We start from the raw sequence: 13,390 nt of genomic DNA, 5'->3' as shown, positions 1-13,390 counted from the left end.
TTTTAAATACGTCAGTGACATTACTTTGTTTTTAAATCACTTCTGCCATCTCATCGTTAGAGTTGACATGAATAAGAATCAGCTGTTTTTGAATGTGAAGCCTGTCCTAGTTTCATTTATGATAGACAAATGTAGTTCAAAATCATAAACATTTTCTCTCATATTGTTTGTTTTAAATTCAACATAAACACACAATAAAAATATAAATACAAAGGAGAAATTCTATCTGAAAAATGTAAATGCCAATAAATGAAAATAAATCTGAATCTAGGAAGGTACATGTGAATGAGACCGATAGAATGTTACATAGTTTGAGTTCATTGTTACTATTGTAGCAAAAATAATTATTCTCCATCTTACCAATTAACAATGGCTGTGAATTCTTTTTCTTACTCGCAAAAATATAATTTCAATCAGTTTCCCATTTTAAGCACTGTCATTCCTTTGTATCTGGACATATGAAATGAACGTGTGATGTTGTCTGGGAGACAGGACACATTCATTTTGTGTTTTTTACTTGTGACTAAATTTAGTACTATATTAATTTGAAGAGGTCTGGAAATCTGTATGGATGTCAGTTGAATAAAAGAGGTTCACTTGGCTGTGGTTTAAAATGCATTCCTGCTCCAATTAAAATGCACATTTTTCTGATTAAATAAATTAAATTTACAGCTGCAAAACCAAGTCAGGTTCTGCTGGAACTATTTCCTTGATTTGTCTTTCCTCTTTTAACAGAAAAGTGAAATAAGTGTCCTTGCACTCCCGTAATTTTTCATCATTTCTTCAACCCTGTGAAAGATTTGTCATAAAATCTATAGTTGCTCAAACCTCAGAAACTATTAATCATTAATGGTGGTGCTTCAACTAGAAAGTTATTGACATGCCGGTTGAGGTTGTAGGTGCAGGGGATTCTACAGACATGTCTACAGTTCCCGTCTTTACTGCTGATCAAGGGTAGAGTACATTGTAAAGAAATTCATCTCTGTGTTATTTATTCCTCCTTTCCTTGGTTTCAATAATAGTGCTTACAAGTTCTTCCACGGATCTTCTTTCATGTCAACTATTGAATATGTCATTGAATTTAAAAACAAGCAAGGACTCTCTCTCTCAATAAGATAATAATTCAGTGATGGAACCTAAAAATCATGTAAGAATTGATGAATAGCTGGGCAGTGGTGGCGCACGCCTTTAATCCCAGCACTCGGGAGGCAGAGGCAGGCGGATCTCTATGAGTTTGAGGACAGCCTAGTCTACAAGGGCTAGTTCCAGGACAGGCTCCAAACTTACAGAGAAACCCTGTCTTTAAAAAAAAAAAAAACAAACAAACAAACAAAAAATACAAAGAATTGATATATAAATATCCATAGGCAGGACAGATCTGAAATCAGTTCAAGAAGTTGTACCTGAAAATTGACCTTATCTTTCTTCTTCATCTCTATCTTGTTTCTCCTAATCTACCAGACTCATTGCCAATGCTGATCTTCCTTATTTTCCCCTTTATTTTCTCCTCAAAACCCTGATTTAACCAAATTATATGTTACTATCTTAACTCATCAATATGTATTTGGATACATTATATGGTTGTGTCTAATTTTAGCCCATTATTTTACCTACTCTTGTTTGTGGAACAAGTTCAATCATGTCACATTTTTAATGTCTACCTTAAATCTACTTTCACAATAGACCACTTGTTATTTTTGACATATTCTATAAAACAAGTACTATATAATCAGACAAAAGAAGTACAACTTACTGGCCCTGCATTCCCATCAGCAAACACTGGGCCATAGCATACTCAAGCAATGATTCAAGATTCAGCTCTGGAAGTGCCATCTGAAAAAAATAAATCTTTCATGTTTACCTTTCCCAGTGGCCTTAAACACCTTAATTTAGTTTTTGAAGTGCCATTATCTCCATTGAATATTAACCAGAAAAGAAGCAAAACAGACAAAGTAATAAAATTAAAAAGTTCTATCTAATAACCATTTTAGTTTCTACTAATAGTGTGTAACTTTAGGGATATATTTTCACCTTCATTTTAGAAGACTAAAGAATCATCAAAGGATTATGAATATTTATCCAGTTCCTTGGATATCCCAATCTTTGTTCCTAAATTAATCCATTAGATTGCATTAAAATTGCAAGACGTAGGAACTGTTACTCATATTTCATATTAAACTACTAAGATGTAAGCGCTATAATGATAAGAACTCAACTTTGTTCAAAAGCTGAAGCCATTCTCAGAAAATGTGATCATGCCATCATTTGTGCATATATGAATGGAAGATGAATGAATGAATGAACACGATGACTCATTAATTTGCTGCAGAATAGAGACATGAGTCTAACTTCGCAGACTCCATGCTGTTTTCAATTATCGAATATTATGTCCCAGGTGAACTTGAAGGATTTTTAGAAGCAGATGCTGCAGATGCTAATCAGTGTGGATAACATGGGGAATACCAAATATGTCAAGTTAAATTAATGATCTCCCATTGTCTCAGCAGATACATAAAATCATAACAAGGGCACACACTGTGTGGACAACTCAAACCAAATGACAAAATTTAACACATTTCAAATGCTGGCTATATTTTAAAATGTTCCTTGTAGTTTCCTGATTCTTTTAAATGAAATATTTGCAGAATTCTAAAACTCATAAGATCTCATTTTAGAGATCTAGAGGCATTAGTAAGACTAGGCACAAACCTATATATCAAGACAGGAGGAGGTAACCGAGTAGGAGGGAATAGGTCCCAAGTACTGGGACCAAGAGTCAGAGACAAGCCCAGCTTCCACTGTTATGAGTCCCACAAGAACAACCAACTACACAACCAAAATGTCCATGTAGAGATACATGGTCTGTGATAGTCCTTTCAGTCTCTGTGATCCTCTACGAGCCCTGATTAGTTCATTCTTTGGGCAGTGTTGATGTTCTTCACTCCTACAAATCCTCCAGCCCTTTTCCACGAGTATAGCAGTATATCATTAGTAAACATTTCATTGAATTCTTTTTTCCAAGTCCTGTTTGGTTGTCTTCTTTGGCTTTAGACAGTCCAGTCTCTGGTTCCTGGTCATCCAAGCAGTGTCACGAATGAGCTTCCTTTGTGGCATAGGCCTCAAGTTGGATCAGTAATTGTTGGCCACTCCTATTATTTCTGTGCCACCATTATCCCAGGACATCTTCCAGGCGGAATATATTGTAGGCTGAAGACTTTGTGGCTGGATTGTAGTTCCAGTCCCGTTGTGGGAAGCTTTCCCAGGTTATAAAAGATAACTGGTTCAAGCTCCACATTCCCCATTATAAGGAGTCTTTGCTAGTCACCCTTGCAGATTCTAGGGAGTTTTCAGTGTACTAGATTCCAAAATTCCAAATATCCCCTATTTCCAGTCGTCTTTTCTAGCACACTCTCTCTTCATCCCTGGACCCCAAATGACCTTTTCTGTTCCCATGCCCACCTGTCCCCATTCCAACAGCAAAATCTATTCTATGTTTTGCCATGTTCAGCAGGGAGGTGGAGGGGCACTGGGAGGAGTGGAGGGAGGAAAAATTGTGGCTGCCATATAACAAAGAAGAATAAAACTTAAAAAAAAAATGGGCATAAAACTGGCTCATTTCAATTCAGCTGTATGGCTGCGTTCTTCTAGAGCAAGAACTGGCAGTAACAAGGTTATGCACTTTGATAAGCATGAAAATGACCTCATAATATCACTGCAATAGCCCTCTCAAGGAAATGACTTTATAGCTTTACTACAGATAAAGTAATTGGTCTGAATCAGGTTTAGGCATTTTTAAAAGTTCTGGTGGGTTGAATATAGTACATTTGTGTTTATAGACTGTGGCCTCAAAAACTATATTTTCATAAATCTTAACAGAATTTTAAATTTATTTATACATTTAAATTTTGAAATAGCTTTTAACTTAAGTAAATGGTGAGTGCTTAAAATTTTGATGATGCCAGCTGGTTTTATGGGATGACCTATAATTTTAAATGGAATATTTTCATTAAAGATGACTGTTTTTCTTAAATATTTAGAGTCATTAATTTTTATGATTTGAAGTGTCTTGATGCCTCAGTGAAAAGCTGAAGACGAGAGATGACACTGTTTGCTTAGTTTCAAAAGTTTTAGTAATTGGGACACATGTTGGTGATGAGATAGATTGATAGCAAAAGTCTGGCAATTATGCAGTTACATGACTTTAACCCAAAGTTTTTTATTATAATTAAAAAACATTACTACAAAAGATGTACTTAGTGATGAAAGTAATAATCTTTAATTTTTCATTACTATTTTAAGAGGTTTCCTGGAAGGAGTTGCATATAGTGCTTACGGTTGTTTTAAATGCTATAAATATTTACATATAGATTTCACATTTATAAAAATTCACCTATTAATCTCTTTCATTTTTTTCAGTTCTTTTCTATTTTTGTATTTTTCTTTACACTGTTGTGTTTTTGTTCCCCTTGAGGTTGTTTTTGTAAATAATAATGCTCTACAATGTGTTTTGTTTCTTTGTTTTTTGTGATTAATATAACCAGAGAGGTGGAATTCTTATCAAGAAATACATAATATTCTAAAAAAGACAGATCTCAAACTAAACACAGTCATTTAAATTTTGACTTTATCATAACAATGAAGATTATGAAGCTGAAATAAGTGTTTTTGTGTAAGTATGTGTAAAATTGTTAGTTTATTTTGTTTGAATGGACTAATTTTCAAAAGAAGATGGATACATATAACTTTTATTATTAAAAGAACCTGATAACTTCTATCTTCAAATGAATTAAGGAGAACGTTCCCTATAAAATTTGTTGGTAAACTTCCTTCAAGTGTCTGCACTTGTAAGATCCTAAGCAGTGTCTGCACTTCTAAGGTCCCAATAACAAATCAATGTATTTTTCCACCTAGAGAATTGTGGTGGAAATGTTAAAGGTCACTCCAGAGAACCAACGAGTTTATTGTGTTTCTTTGTAGAGCATAGGTGATGAAGTTGAAGACTAAACAGCTATAATTATAGTTTTCCTTAGTTATGATAAAAGATGTTAGATATGAAACTTTAGACTCATGAAGATAGTATAGATGATAGAGTATTTAATTTTGTCAAATATAAATAGAATAAATATTGTAACTGTAAAAAGTAAGGATAATTATATGAGTAATAGAAAATAAATAATTATTTCTTATATCCTCTATTTCCTTCTCTCCAGAAGCACAAAATCAGGACAATTTTCTAATCCTAAAACAGAAAACTAATGATTTTGCATTGTTTCTCATCTTATACCTAATCAAGGTCTAGATTGTTATTTTTGATAATAATAGGCTTTAGGTCTTTATAGATTTATTAGTCACTTGATTCATATCCTTTTGGAAATTATTCTGCTTTATAAAAGGGTAATTATTGGTTTTTATTAGTTTCCTTTCAATGTCTGTCTTGTTGAAATGAGGTCCATTACTACAAAATATGAACAAAAGTGTAGGTTTAGTAGTACATGTCCTTAACTCTGGTAGGTCTTCAGGATAGCACGCAAGGTTTCAAAATCTACATGTGTTAGACAGTGTAGCGCTGTCTCACTGTCTAAAGAAAACTGAAAATTAGAAAAGTAATAAATGTATAGCTGAGTGATAGAGCTTTTGCTCAGCATGCATAAGGTTGTAGGTTTGATCACAAGTACAATAATCAAACAATAATAGTAATATTGGCAAATAAACAAAATGAAAAGAAAGTGATTAGAGTCTCTCCAAAAAATGCACCGCAGGGTTTATTTATATTCTCTTTCAAAATGAAAAATGAAGCCATATATTACTTATGGAAGAAATCTCACCACCATGTTTCTCAGTCTTGAATGTGCATCACAGGCAGCAATTCCAAAGTATATGAGTTTTATTAAGTCAACTTCTTTTTCCTCATAATTTAGAGAATTTTGCTTTTTTATTGTCATTGATTTTTTGAGCTCTACATATTTCTCCGCTCTCATCCCTGCCTGTTCCTCCCATTCAACCCTCTCCCAAGGTTACTTCTAGATAAATTTTCTTTTCTTGAAAAACCTAATGAGAGGCAGTTGGCATACAACCACCAGATTCTCCTCTTTCACAGTGACTTTTGGAAATTATTGTAATCTTAATCAAATGTATGCACTTCAAGGGCACATAAAAATTAATAATGACTGTTTTATTATCTTAATTATTATATATTACACTGACATTAATAATTCTTTATTTTCTATAAAAACTATTATTGTTTTTATAGCAATCAACTGTCAGTTTTTCAAAGTCCCTGGTTTATATGTGGTGAGGTTTTGTTTCTTTTTATTGAAAATATTTTTTCTTACATAATATATTATGATTATCATTTTTCACACCTCAACTCCTCCTGGTTCCTTTTTACCACCCATCCCTTCTGGATCCACCCCTTTTCTTTTTCTCATTAGATAATAGGCTTCTACAGGATAATAATAAAATAAAATATAATAAAACAAGAAAATAGACACATAAGAAGTAGACAAAAAACAAAAAATATCCAAAACAAGCAGAAAAGAGCCCAAGAGGAGATACATGAAGCAGAGACCCAATCATTTCTACATTCAGGAATTCCACAAAAACAATAAATTGGTGCCATAATTTATACACAAAAAAGATGTTAGGACAAAAAGAAAGAATAAAATAAAAATAGAAATAAAAAGCATGGGAGAGCCCTGACATGCCATTATAAAACAAGAACCCTCCAAGATACATTTGAGTTCACTCTCTGCTGTCCATCTCTTTCTGGGCATGAAGCCTCCACTTAGGAGTAGATTGTTTACCTAGAGATACTCCTTTGGAGATAACTAAAATTTCAAATGAAAGTAGTTTCTAACTGGAAAATGCTTCTGGTTTCGAGATGGGGACATGTGTCCACTTTTCCTATCAACTCAAGGACCCTCTCTGGTATACACAATGCAGACCTGCTGGGAGCAGTGAGACCCCAGATCCTGAATTTCTTGTAATCCCCTGATCTGAGGGCCTACAGCTGCTCTGAGCACGAGACCTTCAGGAGTTCCTGATGACATAAGAGTGGTTTCTGGTGGGTTTGGCTGGGTCGTAGCTATCTCTATATAATCTGCCCCAGAACACAATAAAGGGGGCATTCTTGGGGAATGCAAGGATGACCCTTGTCGCTGTCTCTCTGTCTGTGTGTGTCTGTGTATTTTAACCTCCAGCCCCTTTGCCCGAAGCTCGCGAACTGAGTGCCAGCGCACAGAGCGCAGACACAGGGGCAGGGTGCCCGACACAGACCCATGTATTCTTCTTGAATCTATGAGTTCATACATGTGTTATTCTTGTTGATATAAAAGGCCTTATTTCCTTAATATCCCACATACATTTTGGCTGTTACATTCTTATTTTCTCCTCTTCCATACTTCTCTGAGCCCTTAGGGGAAGGATTTAATTGAGATGCTCTCTTTAGGACTGAATGTTCCAAGGTCTCCTACTTTCTTCATAGTGTTCAGCTGTGGGCTTCTATATCTGCTCCAGGAGGAAGCTTCCGTGATGAAGGCTAAGCAAGATGTTGACTGAACTATGAATAAAGCAGAATATTACTTGCAATCATTTTATGGCTACAATTTTTTTAGAACAGTAGAGCTTGGTATGAACAAAGCGTTGTAGGTTATTTTTATGGTTCTTATGAAGCCAAGCAGTCCAACATAGGGTTCTATCTCATGGAATAGGCCTTCAGTCAAATAAAATATTGGTTGTTTAATCCCACATAATTTGTGCCACCACCAAACTAGAATATTTTACAGGTAGGACACCAGTGAAGATCAGAGAATTTGTGACTGTGTGGGTGTTTATGTTTTCTCTTTGGTAATGTGCACAATAACTTTCTGTACCAAAGATATTAGCATGGAGAGTGAAGGTGTTATTGTAGGCACATGGCCAATTCTCTATGTTCATTAAGTTGTAAGGTGTAGCCTTTAGCAGTTGGATGTTAGCATCAGTTTGTGAAGAGCAAGCTATCAACAACAGCGTCAGTCGTTTGGGGATTCCAATGGAACTCATTTAGCCAAAAACTCAGTTCGTTATAATTTAATGCTTGGTACTAGAAGCTTCACTAGGTAACAGGAGATGGCCAGATGTGGCACTGTCTCTCCCATCATTACATGATTACATTTATATTGCCTTCAAAGATGTACATCTGTGAGAAGGCTTCTACTGTATTAGCTTTCCATACCACCTTTCAAATGCTGTTTAATTTTTAGATATTTTCTCCCATATTCTCTCTTTTGTAAACATCTTCCCCTTTCCACACTTGATCCTCCCATTCTAATCTCTTACCACCTTCAACCCATCCATAAGTGTGTATTCTATACCACTTCCCTAGGAGGAACTATTTGCTCTCCACTACCCAGTGCCTTAAATACTCACCTCTGTGCTTCTACGAATTGTACCTTTGTTGTCTTTCCTTTATAGCTAATATCCACATATAAGAGTAATTGGACTTTCAATTGGGTCTCCAGTTCACAAAAAGCCACACCAAGACATTTTATTCATTAGAAAAGTTTGGCCTATAGCTTAGGCTTGTTCCTAACTAGTTCTTATAGATTAACTCATTTATATTGAACTACAATTCATCACATGATATTCCCTCCTTCCATCTTTTACCTCCTTTATCCTCTCTGTGTCTCCTATGTTTCTAGATTTCTTTTCTCTTCCTTTCTCTCTTGGGAAATCCCACCTATACCTCCAGCCTAGCTATTAAACATTCACCTTTCCACTACACCAATCACAGCAAATAGATCTTCACACAACATACAAATATCTCATAACACATACGTGAATATAGACCATATTTAGCTTTCTAGATCTGGGTTATCTCACTCATGACTTGTTTTTTCTTATGCAATCAATTCACCTCCAAATTTCATTATTTGCTTTGTTTTTTTAGACTGAATAATACTTCATTATATACATGTGCCATATTTTCTGTATCTATTTTTGTTTTGAGGAACATGATGTGTATGTTGTTTCAAATATGTGGCTATTATGAATAGAGCAGCAATTAATGTAATTGAGCAAATGAATGTGGTAAGATGAAGCATTTTTTCCTTATATGCCCAAGAATGGTATTGTTGTTTCTTGAGAGATATTGATTCCCATCTTCCTGAGGAACTGCCCCACCGATTTCCATAATTGCTGTATGAGTTTCCACTCCCAGCAGTGACAGAGAGGCGTTTCTCTTACTCCACATCGTCACCATCATGAGCTGTCACTTATTGATCCTAGACCTTTGAAAGGGTGCAATATGAAAACCCAAAGAAATTTTGGTTTCCCCTGATGGCTAAGAATAACAAGGTGTTTACATTCTCTAGGAGTCTCTCAGTAGTTTTTAGAGTGACTTATGTAAAACATATCATCCATGGATAAAGATAATTTGGTCTCTTCTCTTCCTGTTTCAATCTCCTTTTATCTCCGTCAGTTGCCTTATTGCTTTAGCTACTACATCAAGTACTATTATGAATAGGTAGATGGGAAGTGGACAACCTTGATTTGTTCCTGATTTTAGTGCAATTGTTTGAGTCCCTCTCCTTTTAAGTTGATGCTAACTGGGCTTACTCTAAAATACCTTTATTATGTGGAAACATGCCCTTTGTATTCTTAATCTCTGTATCTTTTACCAACAATTTTGTAAAAGATCTATTTTGCATTTAATGAGATGAACACACGGATTTTGTGTATTTTTATATATAGACCGCAGGTATAGTTTACATATGATGAAGGCTCTCTGTATCTTAAGGATAAAGCCTGCTTGATCATTATTGATAATCTTTTCATTGGGTGCTTAATTTCGGTTTGCAAGAGTTTCACTGAGAATATTTTTAATCTATTTTCATAAGGAAACATGTGTAATTCTCATTTTTGTGGGTTCTTTATATGGCTTGGGCTTTAGAGTAATCAGACACTTGTTGAAAGACTTCTGCACTGCTCCTTCTGTTTCTGTTTTGTGGAATAATTTCAGAGGTATTGGCATTAACATTTCTTTGAAACTTTTGTTGAATCCTATTCTAAAACCATCTGGTCCTGGACTTTCTTTGGTTGGAAGACTTTTAATTACAACTTCTATTTCATTGAAGTTATAGGTCTGTTGGAATCATAAAACTAGTTTAGTTTGGATTTAATTTTGGCAAGTGGTCTGTTTTGAAGGAATTATCCATTTCTTTTAGATTTTCCAGTATGTTTGAGTACAAGTTTTTAATATATATTTTATGATTCTCTGTTTTCTCTCAGTGTCTGATGTTATGTTGCCCTTTTCATTTTTAATTTTGTTAACTAGGATATGTTATCTCCTCCATTGAGTTAATTTGGATAAGAGTTTGTCAATCTTAATAATTTTTGCACAGAACCAAGTCTTTGTTTCATTGATTCTTTTTTTGTTTGTTTATTTGCTTGTTTCTATTATTTTGATTTCAGTCCTAAGTCTGATTACTTTTTGCCATCTATTCTTTTAGGGTGTGATGTCTTCTTTTTGTTCTAGAGCTTTCCGAAGAGCTGCTGTGTTGCTAGTATTAATCTCTCCAAGGTTTTAAATGTACACACTTGGTACTATAAAGTTACCTGTTAGAACATTTTTGTATTGTAACTTTGGCCATGTTGTGTATTCCTTTTCATTCAATTCTGAATGTCTTTAATTTTCTTCCTCATGTCAGATTTCACCAATTTTTAACTTAGAGGTGAGCTGTTCCATTTCCACGAGCTTGTAAGGTTTCTGTTCTTAGCCTATTCAGCTTTAATCTATGGTGGGCTGGTAGAATGCCTGGTGTTGGTGCAATTTTCTTCTTTCTCTTGAGACCGACTTTGTGTCTGAGTACATGGTAAATTATGGGGGAAGGTTCCTCAAGAAGCTGAGAAGATACATTCTTTTATATTTTGGATGAAATAGTCTGTAAACATCTGTGAAGTTCATTTGGTTTATAATTTATTTTATTTCCAGCATTTCTCTGTTCACTCTGTGTATGGATTATTTGCCTATTAGCAGTATTGACTTCTCCCCTTTTGGTATGTGAGGTCTATATATGATTTTAGATAAAGTACTGATACTTTTGTGGACTTGGGTTTTCTTGTGTTTAATGTATAGATATTGGTTTGCCTCATGCTTCACCTGTGTTGTAATAATCAGGGCCTTCTATAGTAGATTTCTGGGCAACACTGGAGAAGTATTGTCGTTGCAGTTACTGTGTTTTGAGAATGGCATCTCAGGGACCTGGGTTTGTGACAATTGTAGTTCTAGGTGCTGATCTCTTGTGTTTTCTTTGTTGGATAGGTGCTTTTTTCCCTCTTGAATTATCCTGCTCCCTATGATTCTTAGAAAAGTGTTGTAGCTTGTAGTAATTTTTTTGAGGTCCAGGTAGGTGTGGTTACTGGGTCTTAAATGTGTTCCTTGGTATTGGGAGCTGACATTTAAGAATGGTGATAGACTAGTGATATAAGGGGATAGAGGTTCTACATGCAGGAGGAGAGTAAAGTGTTGCACCAGGATCTTCTTAATCCCCTGAGAATGAGACCAGAGTGAGAAGAGGCCACAATATTCTGCTACAGACCTTGGAATGAGATTGGAGGATTGTACACAGAATAAGGGAGGGAGAGTGAGGATGTCCAGTTGTACTACCTGATTCCTAAACCGGCATGGACTCTGGGATCCCAGAGAAAACCTATTGGAGTTGAATGCCGGGTAGGATAAAGCAAGGAACTGGGGGCAGGAGGGGTGGTTAGAGAGGATTATCTGGGCTATGCCCAACAGATGGTGTAGTGAGGGCAAGGAAGGCTGTGCTAGGTTAAGGTTTAGGAATTTGATTTGGAGGAGTAGAGTGTTGTGAGACTGTACAAGTTTTGGCTTAATTTACACTTATCTCCATATATTGTTTACAGACTCTGATTTCTGCCATCTTAATTCATCTGATATTTATTTTCCTGCTTAGTTTGGGTACTTTCTATAAAGCATAGACATTAGTTTGTTAGTACCATTATTGTTCAAACCATCATTTTCTAATAAAACTGCCCTGCCATATCATATTTATAACACAGTATATTCTCTTGTACAATATTTTCTTTTTATGACAAGTCACTACTCTTCTAATAAATTCTGAAGGTTTTCTTTCTAAATTATTTTGTGGGTAAAGTTCCCCACTACTTTTTGAAATATTTTTTAGCATTTATATATTTGGATGTATGTACATGCCTGTTTTGTGTATGCACAAAATATTTATGTAGGTGCCCTTGGAGGTCAGATGAGGGATTATAAGTCTATAATGCAAATTCTAATTGCTCTTTATAATAAAAACCTGTAAAGATTAGCAAAGCAAAGAAGCCAGTCACTAGAGAGAGCTTTTACCTCTACCAAATCCTCACACCAACGCGAGGCAATATCCTATCTCCACGAATCCTCAGACTGAATGCTTTTTCTACGAAACCTCAGACTAAATTCTGAGCTCCTTTCTCCTCGAGCATTATGCTCCTCTCTCCTCCCGGTCATCTCACTCCTCATCCCCACCTCCCTAATGCTGGAATTCAAAGTGTAAGCCACCATTGTTTGGCTTGATTTTTTTCTTTAGACTAATTCAATCTCCAGTAGCCCAGGGTGGCTTTGAACTCACAGAGATCCAGAGATCTGTCTGCCTCTGTCTTCTGAGGGCTTGGATTAAAGATGCCCCCCGACCTTGATGGTTAACTAGTGTGGCTAGCTCCACACTCGGATTTTCAGTCAATCTTTCTTTGCTATAGCACATACAAAATATCACCACATAAATCCTCTGTAAGTGGAATTTCAAGAAGTAAAAATTCTTCACAGCTACTTGCTACGAAAAAATACATGAAAATTCTTATAAAATTACTCTTCTATTTTTATTTTAAAATAATTGTATTGGATTGCTTACAATTACAATCTTTACTCAAATATCAGTGAAATTATGCATTTGTGGTTTTTATTAAAATTTCTTTATATTTTTAACTTCAGGTACCTTATGCTATGTGTTTAAATATGATGTTATTCAAAAAGGTAGAGCCTTTACTAGTCACAATGGCTTTATTGATAAATATTTTCTATATAGCTGTATATCATGATAGGACATTTTAAATTTAATTTTTAATGCTACATAATTGTAGCAATATAATAAAATTGTTACTTTTCACATCTAGGTAATACTTAAGTATAGCATATTGTTTTCTTAGTATTTATAATGATTTTATGATTAGGCATATAATAAAAAGGAAATCATTGTTATTGAAGAAAGTCCAAATAGTAATGGTTGAAAGACACAGGATTTATTGTTGTGAAGTGACCTCATCTGGAGAAATGTGGTTGGTGATGTCAGATGCTTACTTAGCACACACATCAGGAAATCATGCAGTTCCTTCC

General features: G+C 35.0%; 1 protein-coding gene across 1 annotated transcript in view; it reads left to right on the top strand.

The window, feature by feature from the left end:
- Positions 1-13,390, top strand: part of Csmd3 (CUB and Sushi multiple domains 3) — a 916,841-nt gene that overhangs the window by 459,360 nt on the left and 444,091 nt on the right. The gene's annotated exons all lie outside the window — the stretch shown is intronic.

The sequence above is a fragment of the Chionomys nivalis genome, chromosome 17, assembly GCF_950005125.1.
Source record: "Chionomys nivalis chromosome 17, mChiNiv1.1, whole genome shotgun sequence".
NCBI lineage: Eukaryota > Metazoa > Chordata > Mammalia > Rodentia > Cricetidae > Chionomys > Chionomys nivalis.
Note: the sequence above shows the minus strand (reverse complement) of the source record. Positions and strands in the feature narration are given on the sequence as shown.